Genomic DNA, 21,172 nt, shown 5'->3' with positions numbered 1-21,172 from the left:
ATTAGTCTAATAAGATTCTTTTCCAGTCTGGATGTGGTGACTCATACCTGCAATCCCAACACTTTGGGAGGCTGAGGTGGGAGGACTGCTTGAGCTCAGGAGTTTGAAACCATTCAGGGCAATATAGCAAGACCTCATCTCTAATGAAAAAAAAATTAAAATTATCATATGGGCATGGTGGCACATGCCTGAAGTCCCAGCTGTTCAGGAGGCTGAAGTGGGAAGATTGCTTGAATCCAGGAGATCAAAGGCTGCAGTGAGCCGTGATTGCATCACTGCACTCCAGCCTGGGTGACAGAGTGAGACACTGTCTCAAACAAACAAACAAACAAACAAAGATTCCATTCCATCTGTCCCTCCATCTCTCTCTCTCTTGATCCGTATTCCCACTGCCCCCTACTCAGACCCCACCAACTCTCTAGCATTTTCATTACTTGCCTTGGGCTGCCACTCTCTCCTGCAATCCATTCTCTATGCCTAACCAAAGAAATTGTGCTAATAATCACGACCCTTCCTCAGAGGAGACATAACAACCTGACCTGGAAGGCCCTCTGGATACCAGCATTGCCAATCCCTCTGCCAATCCAGCCTCATCTCTCCACCTGATGGCTCCAACCATTCCCTCTCTCATCTCCAAACCTCCCACCTGCTATTTCCTCCACCTGGAAAACACTTTCTCCTCCTCACCCCCCTTTCCCAGATCACCTCTTTTCAGCTTTCAAGTCTCAGGTGCCAGTGTCACCTTCTCTAGGAAACCTTTCCTGACCCTTCTCAGGCTGAGCTAGGCCCCCTCCTGCCTTCACTGGGTCTCTCCCTTAGACACTGGACATTTGTCAGATAAGAGGGAAGGTGCTCAGGTAGTCAGAGACAACATTATGAGGATGGAGAGAGTCTCCAGTAGGGCCTGCTCTTTTCTGATTTATTTTACACTTGGGGCAGCTCTAAGAAGGTCTCCCCCACCAGCACATCTGTGGGGACTTGGCCAGAGTGGGTGAAGTTGCTGCAGCAACAGCAGCTTCCTCCTGACCTTCTGCCTCTGCATGTTCCCCTGACTCACTGATGGAAAACATCCACCCTTCTGGGCCTCTTCCTTATTTCATCACTTTAATCAATTAAGAACAGATTGAAAAGCAGAAAACGTTGTCTCCTGGGCCCCAGCACCCGCATTCCAACTCAATTACAGGATTTGTTTTTGGATCTGGCTAGATGCAGAGGCAACTGAGATGCAGCAGAAAGAGTGAGAGAAGAGTTTAGATCAAGAGACCAGAGAAGGTAATTCCTATCCCAGCTCAGTCACTGACCAATGGCCTCAGGCAAATCCATTTACCTCTCTGAACCTCCTCATCTCTCCTTATCTGGAAAGTGGGTGGTAACAATGACACATGCGTCACAGGGAGCATGTCACATGAAATAGAGGGTATAAAACTGCTATGTAGATTGTCAAGTCCTAGACCACGTGAGAGATAGATTATTTCTAGTCTACCAATTCTCTTGGTCAGAGATGACATGGCATCAGGCCCTCTCTCCCTTCTAATAGCTTAGCCTTGGAACTTTGAACAAAAGCTCTTGTATTCCTTGAGGCCAGATCTTCATTCTCCCACTCCTTGTAGCAACTAACACCAGAAACCGGAAAGAGGGACTCTGGATCTTTAGTTATATATTCAACAGCTGTCATTGTTGTTGGTGGTGTTGTTGTTGTTGTTGCTGCTGCTGCTGCTGCTACTGTTTTCAGTTGACAGCCAGAGTGCTCTACTGGGGGGGGAAAAAAAGTATAGGTCTAGGTGCGAGCTGTGAGACATAGTTTTGTTCCTGGCTGCACCACTTGATTTCTTGCCAATTGCATCACTTCTGTGGCTTGCAGTTTCAGTTTCTCCATGTATAAAATGAGGGCAGAGGGGCAATGAGTTAATCATCCTTATCTTCATAACCTCATAGGGTGGCAATTAAGATCGAATTAGACCTTTTATAAGCTGTAAAGTTCTATACAAATATAAACTGTTGTTAAAAGAATATTAATAATTCAATTATTGTAATAGTTACTAAATAGTGATGATGAGAAAAAGTATCTTAGCTAGACGATAATGTCTCCTCTTCAGGGGAGAGAATTGCATGACCTCTTTTGGTCAGCCCTTCTGAGTTCCTTACAATTTACAATATTGGAAGTCCTTCCTTTCTCTAACCCAATTATCTCATGCTTCAGTTTAAACCAGTCTCATTTTCTGCTCTTAGTTGGAAAGGAGAATAAGGTCACCATATGCTTTAAGACAACTTTCACCCAATTTAAGACTATTCATAAGTCACACTTCTTCCTTCTGACATACTATCTGAAGACAGCATGCTGGAGGAAAGAGATGAATTCTGTTTTGGAAAGGTGGGTTAGAGGTGCATGTAGAACTTTCAACAGGGATGCACAATAGACTAGCTGGAAATAAAGTCAGGAGTTCAAGAGAGTGCTCTGTGCTGAAAATAGTGGTTCAGGAGGCCTCAGAATAAAAGTGGCAGCTGAATAACTTCAGTCTCATTAAACTACTCTCTATTTCCTGGCCAAGTAATTCACTTTCATGCCTTCCTGCCTTTGCTCCTGCTGTTCTCTCTGCCTAGAATGTCCTTTCTCCCTTATCAACTCTGAAATCCTATACATCACCTCCAGAGAGGGTCTAACATTGCTAAAGGTTTCACTCACACCACAGCAAAGTATTGGAAGGTATCATCTATGTTTCTATGTTGCTTTACTAGCTCTTTCCTACTTAGTCCTCACAACGACACTATCAGATAAGTATCATTTTTCTCACTTTATGGATGAGAAACTAACTCTTCCATCTAAAGCTGCATAGCTAGTCACTGGTAGAACTAGGATTCAAACCCAGATCTTCAGATAACAGTCCAAAGATTTCAGTGCTACAAGATTCTGCCAACTACTCCAACAGCAAGAGATGTAAGATGGGGGAGGACTAGCTTCCAATTCTGAAGTCAAATTCAGATATCAGCCTTGCCTGGGCTTGGCGTGGTGGCTCACACCTTTAATTCCAGCACTTTGGGAGGCTGAGGCAGGTGGATCACTTTGGTCAGGAGTTCAAGACCAGCCTGGCCAACGTGGTGAAACCCTCTCTCTACTAAAACACAAAAATTAGCCAGGCATGGTGGCTCATGCATATAATCCCAGTTACTCAGGAGGCCAAGGCAGGAGAATCGTTGAACCTAGGAGGCAGAGGTTGCAGTGAACTGAGATCGTGCCACTGCACTTCAGTCTGGGCAACAGAGCGAGACTCCATCCCGGAAAAAAAAAAAAAAAAAAAGATATCAGCCTTGCCTGAATTTGAGACAGAGTCACTCTGGTTTGGGACTGAGTTGACCAGGTAAATCAGCTGGTGAGCAGCCAGTGCTCTCCTTTGAGGTTGGCCTCCCTTGGAACTCTCCGTGGTGCTGACACAACTTCCATCTGCCAGCCCTGAAAGCTTGATGCATTTGCTCCATAGCAACTGCGTGGGTTTGTCAGGGACAGGACCGTGGCCACTTCCCAAACATATCCCCCATATCCAAACTTTAATCTTGTTTATTCCTATGCCAGATACTGCTCCCTCTTGTACCTGGTGAATTTATCATACTTCAAGACTTGGCTCCCATTGGCTTCCCAATATGAAGAAATCTTCTTTGGCTTTCTTAGAAAGAGTTCTTAGCTACCTACCGTGTGTCACGCACAGTGGTGATGACTTTCATAGGCAATATCATTTATTACATACCAACATACTATATATAATTTACTTATTTATGATATTCATTATTTATTCTCTCTGGGGAGCCCTTCTGGAGGTGCCTGCATTAGGAAGAATCCTGAACAATATGATAGAAATTTTGGATTCTGTTCTAAAAATTATAAGTAGCAGGATAATCAGGGACAAATTCCAGGACTTAGGACCTTGGCCTCTTTAGTGCTGCCCTCCACTCTGACTATCAAACCTTACTGTAACCAGCCCTGGGAATCCCTCACTATCAAGGCTTAGGTATATGAGCATGCTTTATTTAAAAGATCCTCATTTCCTGCCTCTTTGTGAACTTCCACTTGTAAGCAAGGTGGTAACAAGGGTAGGGCTTGCCTTCTCATGTAAAACAACTCCACTCCCAAAAAAACAGACAAAATATATGAAACAATGGTTTTCAAAACAGTGGACATGAGGCAACAATAGTTTTTACTGTTTCTCAAAGAACAATAATCATCTTTGAGAAATAAGCAAGGTGGGCCCTACCATTGCCCCCAGCTTACTGCTTTGAGAATTTCCAGGCCTCAGCACAGGGAGGGAGAATCTTGTGGACTCCCTGAATTGTAGAGTCAGAGCTGAGAATCCCAGGAGAGCAAAACTACTAGAGTTCACAGGAAAGGGTACTGGAGAGAAAGACAGCACTGCACAAAGACAGAATTCTAGAAATCTGCAAAGGTTCCCCACTGAACAATGAGTGCGTATGTGTGAAGAAACTACAAGAGGCCAGGGAAAGACCTATCAGAGCCCAGTACTCACACAGGATTAGAAACAGCTTCTGTTCCTACCAGCCAACTTGAAAAAAATCATAATTCACAGGGCATTGGGTAGAGTACTCAGAAGAGTCTTCTCTTAGTCATGAGGAATAATTTGCTCTAGACCACAAGCTGCTCTGATCCTGCCTACAAATCTTAAAATAAAGACCCAAAAGGATCAAAATGTTTCCAAGTAACTTAACTGCATCCCAGAACAAATCTCAAGAATACTTAAAGAAATATAAAAATATACAGCCCAAGACAAGGTAAAATTCACAATGTCTGGAATTCAGTCAAAAACTACAAAGCTTGTAAAAATCCAGAAAAGTAGGACCCACATTGAGAAGACACATAGTCAATCGGAACTGACACAGATATTAGAATTAGGAAATATAGACAATAAATAATTATTATGACTGTATTCTCTCTGTTGAAAAAATTAAGTAGTCATAAAAGACATTAAAATGGATCAAAATTAAACTTCCAGAGGAGAAAACTGCAATGTCTGAGATGAAAATTTCAATGGAGTGAATGAATTACAGACAGATTAGACCTTGCAAAAAAAGAGTAAAGTTGAAAAAAATAGAAACTATTCAAAATAAGTCACAAGAAAAAAAGAAGGAATTTTAAAATGAAAAGAACATCAGCGATCTACAGGACCACCTCAAGAAACCTAATATATGTATAATGGCAGTCCCTGAAGGAGGAAGGGTACCGAAAAAATATTTGAAGAAATAATGGCTGCAAATTTTTCCAATTTTGGTGAGAACTATAAACTCATATATCCAAAAGCTCAATGAACCCCAAACACAAGAAAAATTAAGAAAATTACCCCAAGGCACTTCATAATCCAATTTCTCAAAACCTGTAATAAAAGAAAAATCTTAACAGCAACCATAGAGAAAAGAAATGTTATAAAAAGAGAAACAGAGATAAGGTGAAAAAGGAGTTCTAAAGAGAAATAATGAAGCCAGGAGACAATGGAGCAGCATCTTTAAAGTATAAAAAGAAATCTGTCAACCTAGAATCTTATACCCAATGAAAATACCTTTCAAAGGTGAAGATAAAATAAAACTTTTTCTGACATATAAAAGCCAAAATAATTCACCACCAGCAGAATAGCAGTATAAAAAATATTGAAGGAAGTCCTTCAGTCAGAAGGAAAATGAAACCAAATGAAAATATAAATCCTCACAACGAAATGAAGAATACCAGACTTTATAAGATTTTAAAATATGATTTAAATCTCTTTAAAGGATAGTTGTCTCAATGAAAATAATAATAATGTATTATGAAGTTTACAGGTAAAATGTATGACTAAATTAGCATAAAGGCAAGGAGGAAAAAGGGGAGGTATACTATGGTAAGGTTTTATACTACATGTGAAGTGCTGCAACAATGCTTGAAAGCAGACTGCAATGTTAAAGATGTGTACTATAAACCCTAAGGTAACCATTAAATTACACACCAAGGAGCTGATAAGACAACAAAAGAAATAAAATAGAGTCACTATAAAAACTATCCAAAAGATACTGCCCAAAAAATGATAGACTGAAACCTAACCACATCAATAATTACGTTAAATGTAAATGGCTTCCGTCTCCCTTAGCATGTTGAAATGAACATCTGAAAAGTACTCATCCCTCATTATCTGGATTCAGCCCTCAAAGCCATCCTCTGAGACAGATAGATCTCAGGTTATTGTCTCCTACCACAGATTAGGAAACTAAGACCACCTGAGGGAAAGTGACTTGCTCAGGTCAACAGTAAATTAGCAAATGAATCCTCAGTCTTCCCAATCCCAAGAAGAAGCTGCTTCAACCAAGCCCTGAAACAGACTGTTCCCTTCAGAAACTCATTTATTCCCACCTACTTCTACTCTTCCTCTCTCTATCTCCACGCGCCCCCCCCCGCCCCCCGTCTCTCTCCACCCATCCCCCATCCCCTGCCCTTCTCAAAAGAAGAAATACAATTTGGCATGAATTAATGATAAGCCTGCTTGGCCAATTACCAGAGCTAAGTGCTCTCCCGCTGGGAGTGGCTCCCACAAAGCACTAAGTGATGTTGGACTAGCCAAGGGGCCCCGCCCAGCCAGGCCTAAGGCCCTCCTGGGTCCAGGCTTAGAGGAAGCAGCTTTCCGATTAGCTCTTGCCAGACACACTGGCTTCTCTGCACAGCAAATTGGGTTACAGAGCTCTCCTCCAGCTGGTCTCCTTGTCTGGTCCCACCCGCCCCAGCAAAGAGGATGCTATTCAACTGTAGGCCAAGCCTGCAGATTTCAAGCACCCATGGAGAGAGGTATGTGCAGACCCAGACCCTGTCCCAATAAGGTGGCATTCCATAAGCCAGTAGATATGCCTTATACCGGTCAGACAATGACCTCAGAGCCCTGACATCCAGGCTCTCGAGCTAGTCACAGAAAACAGTGCCTAAAGGAAAGAAGCTGAAGTCCTACACTTTCTGCCTGCCCATAGCTATCTCCCACTCCCACCTCCCACCCCCACAATAAGGCAGTGTTAGGGCTGCCCCCTTGCCATCAGGCCAGGTTTTCTTTTTCTAATTTCTTTCTCCTCTAGCAATTCAAAGATAGCCCAGCCATCCCTTTAAACCTGGAGAGAAGTGCTGAGGAGAGGGGAGCCAGGGACCTCAATATGAAGCGTCCTGGACCCTGCATCCCCTCTTTCTGGGCCAGCCTAAGTTCTACCCCACAGCTGGCGTCCACTGTCCCCATGTCTCCAATATAAGGGCCTGGCCTGCTCTGCCACTCCCCCTAGTGGGCATTGCCACCTGACAGCACTGAACTTTCCCCCACAGAGTAAAAACACAGCACTTGACAGTTTGCAAAACAATTTTAGAGACATTGTTTCATTTGATCCTCACAATTACTCTACTAGGTATGATGAGCAAGGGTTGTAATTCCCATTTAAGAGGTCAGTAAACAAATTTAGACAGGTGAAGAGAGAACTCAGAACCGATTGGAAGCAGAGCTGGTTCTGAAGCCCAGGCCTCTCTCCAACCCACTGCTGCACTGGGGAGCGTTCTCAGGTCCCCTTCATGGACGGTGTACCACTTATTTGATTCAGAGCAATAGGGAAGAGTCTTAGCACAATTTACTCACATATCCATCCAACCATTCACCCATGCAGCACATACTTGTGAGCAGCTACTGTGATCAAGGTACTAGGGACACCAAAGTGAATTAAATCAAGTGTCTGCCTTCAGGGAGCCCACAGACTTTTTGGGAAAATAAACAGATAATGACAACACAGTGTGAACAGTATCATGATGGAGGTGCCCCCAGAGACTGGGAGGTGCTCAGGGCAGGCTCCTGGCCCAGAAGAGAGGTGACACCTGAACCAAGAAGAAGAATCAGTAGGAATTCACTAAGCAAAGATGAAAGCGTGGGCAGATGGAGAACATCCCAGGCAGAAGGAACCATAAAGAAAAGTGAAATCACAAGATGCCTTCAGGAAACTTTTCAGTAGTGATATAGCCTGGAGCATGAGGGGGCACAGAGGCACGGCATGGGGCTGGGATGTGGCAAGGCCAGACCATAAGCATTCATGCATGCCCAGCAGTTCAGGTCAAGGCTTTGCCAGGATGAGCTCTCTGCAAGGTGCTGGCCGCAATCCCACAGCTAGCCAGGTTTATAGCCAAATGTTCTCATATCAGCTGGGGGGCTGAGCAGAGACAGGGCCTTTGGGGAGCGAGCAGCTGGTGATGCTGGAAAGTGTCTGCCAAGAGAATTCAGCTGAGAATACTTTCCATTCCCAAGAGGTCAAAGAGCCGTGTTTCTCCTCCCTAGTGGAGGCCCTGAGATCACACTGTCATTCATAATTCACTCAACAAACACTCACTGGGCCTCTGCTTGTGCCAGGCTCTGAGCTAAGCTCTGGGGACACAAAAATAAAAAGGCATGGTCTCTGCCCTTGAGGAATACATGGTCCTGCAGTGGGAGGAGAACAGACTTGGAAGTTACTGCAGTACAGTGAGAGATGGGCACAGAAGGGGAGCAGCAAATCCTTTATGGGAGCCAAAGAGGAGCAGTGGTTGAGCGAGGTTTTAGAGGATGGGTTAGAGTCTGTCATGTAGGAAAGGCATTCTAGAAAGTAGGAAGAGTGTATGAAGCACAAGCCATAAAGGGGCACTGAGGCACAGGAGAAGTGGCTATGTGTTGGGGTAGATTATGGGAGATCAGACCAAAAGAAACTGATTTTTACAGGCTGAGCAGGGACGTTCTCCTAAGGTCAGGCTTGGGTTTTATAAAGATGACTCTGGCAAAAAGAGTGACTGAAGCTGAGGGCGGAAGCAGAAGGATTAGATCTGAAAGGCACTAAGACAGAGTTGACAGGGCCAGGGGACTAACTGACTGCCTATGCGAGGAGAGACATTCATTTGTATCTTACTTTTAAAAATTGCCATGCTTAGCTAAGTGAACCTCTTCTGCAATGCAAATGTGAGGATTCAATAAGCTAAGGTAAGTGAAAACCCCTTGTACAGACCCCCACCCCTACGCCTAGTAGGTATGGGGTCAACATTCAATAAGGCTCATCTACATGACGCAGCGAATGAGAAAGTAAATGAGTAATGAATGAACAAATGAATGAGAAAATTGATGGCCTATGGGTCCCCCAGCAGGCAGCATCACAACCACACAGGTCTCTATGCCCCACCAGAAGTTCTCAGAAAAGAAGGCCAGCTTAGTGGTGTGTGTTTCTCAGAGACACCCTCAGGGGAAGTCAATCTCAGCTGACTCTCCTTGGAGGATCTGGCCTTCATTCTTTTGGCAGATGTAAGGCAGTGGAGGAGTGATATGTCTGTGCTTGACTCTGGGAAGCCCTCGTATCTAGGATACAGGTTTGGGCCTGGCTATCCCAGCCTCACTGTGCAAATATCAATAAGTCAGAAGACAATATGTGAGAAACAGAATAAAGTTCAGGGTAGTAATTGTGCATCATACTATGCACAGGCCTCCTGCTGGGTACACTATGTCTATTATCTCATTAAATATAGCAACCAGGAAAAAGGAGACTTTATCCATATTTACTGATTAGGAAACTGAAGCATAGAGAGATGTAGCTTTTCCTAGGTCATACAACAATATTCTGGACCAAGTCCATCAATTTATCTATACTTGAAGCAACACATTATAGAAAGTTGAAAACAAAGTAAAAGAACTTACAATTTCATCATCCCAACACAGCAACTATTATTTTGCTTATCTCCTGCATGTTTGGTACATACTTGAGATTTTATTATTCAGACAATTTGGTTTTTACTTTTCTCCTTATTTAACATTATATCATAAGCATTCTTTCAGATTACTATGTTGCCTTCAGAACCATTATTTTTCACAGCTACAGACTGTCAAATTGAGTGTAAACACCGGATTTTATTCAACCATTTCCAATGGTTAGGTACTTAAATTGCTTCCATCATTTGATATTATAAATAATCAATCTTTTCTTTTATTTAGAATTGTCTTCTTTTGGAAAGATTATTTCCTTAGAGCAGACGCCCAGAAACAGAAATACTAGGACAAAGGGTATGAACATTTTTAAGTCTTTTGATACTTGCTACCGAATACCTTTCTTGTGGGGCCTTTGTCCTTCTCCCCCATGTCTGGATGCCTGATTTACCTCTCCCTCTCTCTGGTCCCCTGGCAGAGGCACAACACCCCCAGGCCCTGTCTCCTCAGCTATGAGATGGAGTGAATGACCCTCCTCTGCCAACCTCCTAGGCTGGAGAAAAAGAATTCAAGACCCTATAACAGGCAATACCGCAAAGTGGCTGAACAGCATAATGTTGGTGCTGGAGTACCTAGGTTTGAAGCCCTGATCTCCAACTCCAGAAGCTGTGTGACCTTGGGCAGGTTACTTAACTTCTCTGTACCACAATTTCCTTATCTGAAAAACAAGAGTGAGGAAAGTACTAGCAACTTTTTAGGGTTGTGGATGAAGCTTTAAAGAATTATTTTATGCAAAAAGCATGTAAGGAGAGCTGTGGTTATTATAAAGGTGATGTCTGCTGTGGAAGGCAGCACTAGCAGGAAAAGCTTCAGCATTCCTTCCCACAGGGGCTGCCCCAAGGGGAAGGGGCAAGAGCCAAGTGCCTAACAGGCTTTTTGTAGAAACAGCTGATCTAGCTCTAATGGCAATGACCATTACTCCCTCCCTGCAGCCTACACAGTGCGAGGTCTGAGTCTCTCTTGCTCCCCACCCACCACCACCACCTCCGCCCTCTGGCTGTTGTGGCCTGATCTTATCCCTTTTTCATCAGACTGCCTAACTGACCAGAAAATGCAAACGCATCCCTAAACGCACGTAACTGCTCCCCACCCCCCAGCACTCTCCCCCTTTCCGGGAAGCCGGGCCCCAGCGCCAGCCTGACAAGCAGCACTTAATTCTTTATTGAAAACCATTAACTGGAGTTCAGTTCCCTGAGCCCCAGTTTCAAATTACTCACAGGAAACGCCAGACCGGGAGAGTGGCTTTCAAGGGCAGAGCCATCTCCTCTAACAGACTGGCTCCAGGACCCTGGCTATGGGGACTTTTTTTATTTTGAGAGGCAATAACAACAACAAGGACACAGAAACAGCAGCAATAGCTTCAACCCCTACCATGCATGAGAGCTGACAAAGCACCCTCCTCTTCCTCTCTGATTAACAATAGCCCAGTGCAGCAGGTCTGGCAGGAAGTAGGGCCACTCCCTGACAGATGAGAAAACTGATGGCCTCGGGGTCACACAGGCAGGCAGAGATTGAACTGGGCTCCAGATCCCCCTGCCAGTGAGCCCACGACTCCGGCCCTTCACAGACCTCACAGACCACCCACGTTGGGGCCTAACCTGTGGGAGGCACAGCAGGGGAGACAGGTAAAAAAGATGCAACACCTGCCTTGAGAAGCTACCTGCTTGGGAGAGGGACGATGAAAAAGAGTCCTACATTAGAGCTTCAGAGACCCTAGTTCTATCCTGGGTCTGCCCCTAACTGCCTGGCACACTGTGGGTGTTAATTATCATTCATGGCACAGGCAGGAAGGAATAAGGCCAGGGGAAAATGGACAAGAGGAGTGAGGGAATGGAAAAACAAATGAGTCCTTAGTCACCTCTATCAATATTTCTAGCCAACCTAAAAGAAACTTTATTCAGTCATTCATTTTGAATTGCCTGAGGTCTTCTATGTGCCAAGCACTGAGAAAGTACTTTACAAATATTTCTCATTGAATTCTCCAAATAGGTACCATTACTATAACTATCACCATCGACCAGTGAGGAAAGGGAGGCTCAGAGAGTTTAGGTAATTCATTCATGATTACACAGCAGTGTCAAGATTTGAACTCAGGTCAGCCTGACACCATGATTCCCACTGCGCATTGTGTTACTATTAATAGTGTCATTGTGGTTCTATAAACAACTACACAGTGACCCAACAAGAGCAGAGAGAATAACAGGCCTGTGTGGGGTGTCAAGGAAGTTTTTGCAGAAGCTGTAGAATCTGAGTTGAAGGATGGGTGAGATTCGGCCAAATGAAAAAGGCCGAAGAGAATGTTCCATGCAGGGACAGTAGCATAGGCCAGGATCAGGAAGTATCAAAAGACACAGCATGTTAAGGCAAGTCAGGAATTGCTGAAATGTCTGAATTAAGCACAGAGAGTACAAAGGGACACTGGCCTCCAGGAGTGTACAGCCCCAGAGAGATGGAAATATGTCAGATGACTTGGTTTTTGAGGTGAACTGGGTAAGAATTTTTATCCAAGAACAAACAGTGTTCTGCTTGTGTATCTCACTCACCTCTTCCATACAGCAGCCCTGAGAAGTAGCTGAAGAAGGATGCCCTTGGCTGGGGCAGGCAAGGGGCTCTGGCCTCGGAGTCTAGGGGCCTGTTTCCCAGAGGCTGTGCTTCTTACCACCTCTGAATCTGGGTTTCCCCTTCTCTACAAAGGAGTCACTGAGAGCCACTTCCTAGCACAGTAACTTCCAAGTTACTGTACTTTCCAGTAGCCTGGAAAGAATACATTGGGTTTATTCTCGTTTACCTCCTTTTAAAAATGTGGACACGGAGGCTCAGAGACTTGCCTGCGGACATCTTCAGAAAATGCTTGATCCGAAATTTGATCTCAAATCTGATGGATTTCTCTGCCGTGCTGTCACTTCCACCTACTGAGTCTAGTTTAGCCCTCTGAAGTCCAATACAATAAGCCTGCTTCTCCGTCCACAATACTCCCTTGGATGGATGAAGACAACAGCTGTGTCCCCAAATCTCCTCTTTCCAGCCAAACACTCCCAGATTTTCACCCAGTAGGATTTCCCAGCCCTCAACAGGGCTTAGTTTCCCTTGAGGAAGAAACAGGAAAGAAGAACAATAGGAGTTGCCTAGTGCCCTGGCCAGGATTGAAGTATCCCCATCCTCAGAACCAGCAGCCAGGCACAGAGAACTCCCCACGGAAAACAGTAGTCACAGCCTGTTTGCCTTCTCCGGTCCACAAACTGCCATGGCCAAGCTGGACACCAGCTTGGAAACCCAAGGGACCTGTCTCCATCCCAAACCTTGTCTCTTCCCTGCCCCAGATGGCCCTTATTTGAGCTGGATCCATTTTCTTGGCCACCTTACTGAATGCGGTGCACACTCATTCCAAAAAATGCTGACCTCTGCTCCAAGCCGCCTTGTCGGCAGTTTCCCAGACATAGCTTGACTGTTTATTTATTTATTTTTGTGTTAGCAAAGAGGAGAAAATCACATTGGCCTAAAATGAATACTAATGAAATGCCTTCGTTAGCGTCCTTTGTGATAAGAATGAAAAATCGGATTTCCGCGGAATCACAAGCTATACATTTCTTTTCCCCAACCTTTTTTTTTTTTTTTTTTTTTTTTTGCCCTTTCCTCTGACCGAAAGATTAGGGACAGCCTGGAAGGAGAATAAAGTCATTTCATTAAAAATATCTGCATTTTTAAGGGCGCCTTTGTTGCAGAGGGACGTGGCTGTGCAATTTCTCCAAACCCACTTTTCTCAGCCTGTAAAGCAAATGTACCTATTTGTCCTCTGCTGTAACAATGCCAGCTGCATTCAATCAACTGAGAAGCTGCAAGCCATAAACCTTCTTCCCCAGCTAAGGGGGGGTGGGAGCAGGCAAGAAAGGAGGCATGCCATAAAAATTCATCAGAATAATGTAGGGATGAGACGCGCTCCGATCGCGGGCAAGCAATCAACCAATCACTCATCCCGTGGCATTTACAGCACGTCTCATTCCCCTGTTCCTTAAGGACAATTGATTTTTCCTGATTCCATTAGCATAACGGCGTGGAAAATGTCTGCAGTGCAATATTTCTGGAAAGTTCCAACAAGTAGGCTGGGCACTGGAGTGTGACCATCTCCATAAACCTTCCTCAGGCTCTGCGGCAGACGCTGCCACAGCCGCCACAAAAGGCCCAGAGAGAATGGTGTAGTCTCCAAAATTTGGGGGCCAAGGGCATCTCAGGGGTGTCAAGGAAGGTAATTGGCACCGATATGAAACCTCTTATCTTCTTGTCCCTGAACACAGAAGCACTCTTTTCTGCGAGATGTGATACCATGGGGTGGTAAGAAGCAAGTAAAACCCACCTAGCCTAGGAGTGACTATGTCACACATACTGAGTCTATTTGTAGCCTTCTAAAACTCCTGTACTTAGAAGCTGAGGAAAGAATGCTTACTGTGATTATTCCTTTGTGTGTGAACAAGAAGGCTGCAGGGGTAGGTACCTAGGGGCCTTACTCTGCTCTTCTGTCAGCTAGGTCTCCACCACATTCTCCACTGAGATCACATATGCATGAGAAAGGAATGTGAGGCATTTGGAACAATGCAGACCTGGGTTCAAATCCTGCCTCTTCCTTTTATCTGTGTGTTTGGCCATGGGCTACAGGTAATTAACCTTTCTAATCCTCAGTTTATTGTTATAAACTATGAAGACCTCATTACTTCACAGGTTGTTGGGAGAATTAAACGAGACTATGTAAAAAGCACCTAGCATAGTGCTGATGCATAACAACAGCTCAACAAATCAGATTCTCCTCCTTCCCTGTTTCTCTGCATTTCATTTTCCTCCTGCCCACCAGCAATGTAATTCCCTCAATATCAGCTTCTGCTGGTCAAGAAAGTGAAACTTTCCAATGCCAAAAGAAAACATATAAAACACAGAATATTTAATCTTTAAACAAGATTAAAACCTGGCTATGCCTTTTAAAATGTGCTTTGGGAGACTTCTTATTCAGTCTCCTGAGTCATTCCCCATCGCTTCTCTCACCCCTCCTCTATTCTCACATTGCACAAGAAATCTCTCTAAAACACACATGTGACCTTGTCACATCCCTGCTTAAAACCCCTCAGTAGCTCCTCACTGCCATCTTCTGTCTTCAAGATTCACCTCAGGCTGTGTCTCCTCCAGGAAGCCTTCTTTGACCCTCACTCTCCTTTAGGATCCCACAACCCCTGTGCACATTCTCACACTCTGTGTCCATGTCTTGTCCATCCTAGACTGTGGGCTCTTTATGTGCAGTTCTCTAGTTCCATGTCCCCAGAACCTGTCATCTCACCTTATGCTTAGTAGATGTTCGGTTGATGTTTGTTGAGAAAACCAACTTACAAAGGCAGTGCTGATCTCATCACCGAGGCTCTAGGTTTAGCTCAGTGTTTACGGAAGGCAGTGTGGGTGCTGGCCGTGGTCCTGAATCTGTAGGGCCTGAGGAGAGAAAATGTAATAAAGAAAACTTGAGTGTGGTGAATACAGTTCTCATTCATTCAAATAACCCACAGACAGATGGCATTTTATTTGGAAAGTGGAAGGAGGGCAGGGATTCTGGGGACTTCAGTTCCAGTCCTGGCTCTTCTATGAACGCTCTACTCAAGACACAAAACCTTTCTGGATTTCCATTTTTTTCATACGTCAAGTGGAAACAAAACCTGACCCTCCCATGTCACAAGATTGTTCTAAAGATTACAAAAGATGATGTCTGTGAATCTCTTTGTAATCTTTTTTAAAGTGCTTGCCATGGAAGACATCAAAAGTTCCTCCCAGCCCTTTCAGTGCTCATCGGTTGAGAGTTATCTACACTGACCACCTCCAATTCTTCACCTCCAGCTTGCTTCTCAGTTCACTCCCATGTGGCTTCTGGACTCATCATCCTGACAAAACAACTCTCAATAATGACCTCATGCTGGTAAACCTATTCTTCAATCCTCATTATACTTGCTCTCCTAGGACTATGTTTTTCGCACTCCAGCACTTACCCCAGGATATAATTATACATTCATTTATGTGCCTGTTTGATTAATACTTTCTCTCTAACTAGACTCCATGAGGACCTGGAGTTCCATGAGTGAACTCCATGAGGCTACAAATCGTGTCCGTTTTTCTTGCCATTGCACTCTCAGGTCCTGGTACAATGATCACAAGAAGCAGCCTCCCCCATGACTTGGAGGGTAGGCAATGTGCCCAGAGCAGGCCTGGTCATGTCCAACACCAGCAGATACCAAAAGAAATCCTGGAACCTCTATGGAAGTCCCAGAGTCCTCTGCTGCAACAATCTCCTGTCCCCCACTGCCAAGGCTTCTACCCGATGTGACTTGGAGCTCTGGGGAGGCCTCTGCCTCTTGAGAAATACAGAGGGTACAAGGAGGACTGCATGGTGTCCAACAGCATGAGCACAAGAGGTGAGTACGTGGGGTAAGATCTGGAGCACCACTGAGTCCACCTGCCCTGCTGTGTAGAGAAAGAAAACTAAGGCCAGAGAAGAAATGTAATCTAAGACCTTACAATGAGTTAATGTCATTCACAGGCCAGAAAAAGCTAGAGGCAGGAAATGTGATCTCTCAGATCTCCTATGATCCCTACTCTGGGACACCATGAGCCCTGGGCTGCCCTCTACTATAACACATGTCTCCCTGGGTTGCCATTGTCTGTTCACATGTCCACCTTCTCCTGGAGGACAAGGAGAGTGTCTGGTTAATCTTTGTATTCCCAGGGATAACCCAATGCATGACACATAGTAGGACTCAATCAATGTTTCTTGACTAGACACTGGATCACAAAGAGATTAGGAAAGTGGATGCCAAATGGTAAGAAGGCTGACTGGGAGCCAGCTCAGAATCCCTCTTAGCTTGAGACCCCCCCACCCCCAAAGCCCAGAAATAAGGAATAGTCAGCCTCAAGCCTGAACATCCCCAAGATCCAGTAATGGGCTCCATGGTGAAGTCCCTAAAATAGATCTGCTACTGAATTCCTGCTGAATTTCCAGGCTGTTCATCCAAGAAGCCAGCGCCATCCTATAACCCCTTAGGAAGAAGAGAGCTTTAGAGTTTATGATTTGCCCTTACAGGTAACACAAAGCACAGAATATTATTTGCATTTGAAAGCCAGGGAAACTGAGGTTCTTTCATCCATCCCATAAGGATATGGAATCAGGGTATATTATTCAGGATTTTCCAGAGAAACAGAACCAATGAGATAAATAGATGATAGATAGATAGATTAGATAGATAGATAGATAGATAGATAGATAGATAGATAGATAGATAGATAGACAGACAGACAGACAACAGGGGATTTATTATGAGAATTAGTTCATATAATTACAGAGGCCAGGAAGCCCCATAATATTTTGTCTGCAAGGTAGAGAACCAGGAATGTCAGTGGTATGATTCAGTCAGAGTCTGAAGGTCTCAGAACCAGGAGCTCTGAAGTCCAAACGCAGAAAAAAATGGATTTCCCAGTTCAAGTAGAGACAGTGAATTCGCCCTTCCTCCACCTTTTTTTTTCCATCCAGGCCCTCAGCGGCTTGGAAGATACCTGCCCACACTGATAAGAGAGATATTCTTTACTCCATCTACTGATTCAAATGCTTACGTCTTCTGGAAACACCTTCACAAACACAACAAGAAGTAATGTGTTACCAGTCATCTGGGTATCCCTCACCCAGCCAAGCTGACACATAAAATGAACCATCACACAGCGGCTTTGCAGTCAAAACCCACGACTTCAAATTCCAGCTCCTCCACTTACAGCCATACACCCTTAGTCTACGATGTGGATTTGAGTGGATATAGAAGACAATGACTGTACCTTCAAGGAGCTTACAGTCTAGTGATGGAAAGATTATGTCTACAAGAATTCTAATGCCAGGCAGAATGTGATTCTAGCAGGAGGCTCACAGCCTACTGGGAGAAAAACTTAATGGAAAAGTTTCTCATTTGAGTCTTTAAAAATGCATGGGATTTTAATGGCAAAGAAAGGAAAATATTCCTGGTGAAGACAGAAGAGAGCATGGGGCATGTTCCTGGAATGGGAAGTAAGTCTGTTTGGCTGGAAGACTTAAGGATGTGTGGAATACAAATGAGATCTGAGGCCACAAAAAAGAAGTTGGGAGAGAGATTTGAATGCTACTCAAGTGCTCAGAAAGGTTAAATAACTTGTCCAAGGACACAAAGAATCAGTGGAGGATCTAGGACCGGGCTTCAGAACTCTTTCCTTTCACCACTCTGCTCTCATCTTCAACATTAGTAAGGCACAGTGGATGGCAGGGGCAGGGGGCTGTCCCATTATAAAAGCACATGAAAAAGAAACAGTCAGAATTAGTGTGGCTGTAGGGGAGGAGCTCAGAGCTGCTTGACAAATTAAAAAGGGAATTTCAGGATGAAAGCAAGGAAGTTTGTTCTGTACAAGTGGCATATTCTATTGCCCATCAAAACCATGCTTAGAATGGGTATTAATCTTTGCCATGGGTACATAATGTTAATATAATTAATATAAATTAAACATCCCCACAGACATTTTTTCTTCAGAAATAATTACCTTTGCTAAGACTTTTCATGGAAAAAGGAAAGGTGAATTTCAGGCCCACTCACAAATTCTGAATTTTTGCAAATTTTCGATGTTAGTAGAGAGAAACTGAGACTGGAACCATGTTGGTTGACCGAAATATTCAGCATCTTCAGAATAGTCTATCAGAATGTTTCAGAATCTCCCAGGCTCTAACATATTTGAGCATGGACTCAGCCAGATCCAGGTCCAAGGACCCACTCAGACTCTACCTGTCTGTATGACCCTGAGACCCTCAGACCACCTCTCCAGACCCACCTCATATTCTAAATATAAAATAAATCAGATAATGGATTTGGAGTCCATCAGGGATCTCATAATCTAGAGGGGGAGACAGCAAAGGAATAAAGCAGGTGAAGTAGGATGCCCCAGCTCTGCAGGGAGGATTCCAGGCCAGAGGTAGATAACTATTTGGTTGTTGATGGGAGGCACGAGGTCATCTTTTCCTCCTGACACCCTGAGAGGTACTAAACTTAGCCTTTTATGTAACTTATGTCTTACTACTGTAAGGCAGGTTATTATGTCTTCATTTTACACAAGAGGAGAATGATGCTCAGAGAGGTTAGTTACTGACAAAAGGCAAAAGAAGGGGCAGATGCAGATTCAAAGCAACGCCACTCTAAGGGTAAAGCCTGAATGCCCAATCTCTACACTATGCCACCTTCCACGTGAAGCCTGCTGGGTGTCACTGGAAATCTCATCTGCACATCCACCTTGGAATTCTGGGATATCAGCAGTATTTCTACACTGGGGCTCCAAGAACCTTGAGAGTGATGGCAAAAGGAACTTTGTGACCGAGGCTCATGTAAGAGTCACAAATTGGAAGGGGAAATTCAGACTGTATCCACCCAGGATGGAGGACTAAGGCAGAGGCTCCATATGAGGTAAAAGAGCATGAAATGCAAGGGTCTCCCTGGGGAAACTAAAGAAGCCCCAAGGTTCACAAGGTTGGGAGGGGAGCTCCAGCTCAGGAGTTCCAAAGCAAAGTGGTGAGGAGGGGTTGTGCTGGTCCCAGGCCAAGGTTCTCAGGCACTTCCTGCTTCCCACCAGGATGGGTGAGACTCAAGGTGTGGCTGAGGACAGGGAGGGCCTAAATGTACCTGGCTGTGGAGGGAACTGAACTAGAGGAAGAAGCTGAAAGTTGGGCAGAGTCTGATGCTCATCCTCTTAGGAAGGCACATGCCTGATCAAGGAAGAGCAGTACCTAACTCTTCTGCATCCTTCAAAACCCTACTTTGACTTCACTGCTGTTAAAATGATTTCCATGAGCTCTTCCCTAGATTTAATTAATCCCTCCCTCTGAATTTCTATTGAAACATCTTCTTGACCACATTGCCCTTGTCAATGTACATATATATCTCCTTGTCCAGAGTGCGAGATTCTCTGGGGAACAGAGCTACATCTGAGGCATCTCTGGGTCTCTAGGGCCTTGCACAGAATCCTGTATGAGTACAAGCTCAGGGACTTTTTGCTGAAGTGGATGACAAAGAGAGCAAGCATCCAAAAACGACTGCAGAAGCATGAGAAGAACAGAAGGGGTGTGTGTGTGTGTGTGTGTGTGTGTGTGTGTGTGTGTGTGTAGAAGGGATGATTTTGAAGGAGGGACATGAGAAAAGGAAAGCTTTGTCTAGGGAGAGGAAGAGGCCAGGCTCTGCCCCTGACCCCTGTGGGGAGCAGAGCTCCTTTCTGAGCTCCCTAGGACTGAGCTGAGCCTCTTGTCTGTACCAGTTCCAGAAGCTGTTCAGTTGCCTTCACAGCTTTTAGGTGCTGCAATGGGGTTTGTCAACAATTACTAGTGTTTTCTAATGAAGTTCAACTAGTTAAAACCATCCTCAAGCTAATGAACATTATTGGGGACTCCAGGAGAAAAATGCAGATGGACACCCCATCGTTTGCCAATTTAAATATCCTCGAATATTTAAATTGGGGTGATTGAGCAGACTCCTCCTCACAGACATCAGAGGGATCTTCTCTAAGCCTGTCCACATCATGGCCAACCTTAAATTTGAATTTTAAGTCAGTTAGCTCTCTGTGTCAGCCATATTGCTCTCCTCACCCTTTGCCAAGCATAGTTTGCTCACTTCTGTGTCTTTGCAGATGTCTTTCCCTCTGCTAGAAACTCCCTCCCCAACTCCCCATCTCCCCATCCCCACTTCATCTGGCTCAGCTGTCTCAAACATAGGATCTGATGCATTTTAGGAACTGCCTTAGTTTGGGTTTTCCCAGAAGCAGATTCCAAAGCAAGGACTCGAGTGCAGGTAGTGAATTTGGGAAATGACCCCAACTGACACTGAAGGGACACTGAGAGGTGATACAGAGCAGGGAAAGCACCAACAAAGATGCATTTTTCAAGAAAGTTACCTCCATGAGTAACTAGAACCTAACTCTGGGAGCCAGTGTAGGACTCCTGTCTCAGAGTTATCCCACTCAAAGGAAGAAGAAGTGGGGTTTCTATCTACCAGCTCCTATACACATTGGCTGAGAGCTGCTCTGGGCAGCAGAGGCCAGAGGGAGGCATTGTGTTAATGCCCCACTACTTCTGGCCTGCCCCTTGTGCTCAGAATTGGTCAATGCCAGGTGCATGTGAATGGGCACTGATGGCATCTGCTTCAGGCACATAAATTTTGCTGAATGAATGATTGACACATAAACAACTCAATAGTGGTAATAATAATAACTAATATTTATTGTTTGGTATGTGTCAGGCACAGTTTAAGTACTTTGTACCTACTCACTTTCTGCATCCTTTTAATAACCCTTCAAGGTAAGCTATTATTATGTTCCTTTTATGGAGAAACAAACAGAAACACAGA

General features: G+C 44.5%; 1 long non-coding RNA gene across 1 annotated transcript in view; it reads right to left on the bottom strand.

Annotated features, from left to right (window-relative positions):
- Window positions 1-21,172, bottom strand: part of LOC105495022 (uncharacterized) — a 71,698-nt gene that overhangs the window by 11,761 nt on the left and 38,765 nt on the right. The window contains exon 3 of the long non-coding RNA XR_011621108.1: window positions 15,079-15,224. This is a non-coding gene — a long non-coding RNA (uncharacterized lncRNA). The remainder of the gene's footprint in view (window positions 1-15,078; window positions 15,225-21,172) is intronic.

The sequence above is a fragment of the Macaca nemestrina genome, chromosome 1 (assembly GCF_043159975.1).
Source record: "Macaca nemestrina isolate mMacNem1 chromosome 1, mMacNem.hap1, whole genome shotgun sequence".
Lineage (NCBI taxonomy): Eukaryota > Metazoa > Chordata > Mammalia > Primates > Cercopithecidae > Macaca > Macaca nemestrina.
The sequence above is the reverse complement of the archived record's forward strand: the minus strand, read 5'-3'. Positions and strand labels throughout refer to the sequence as shown.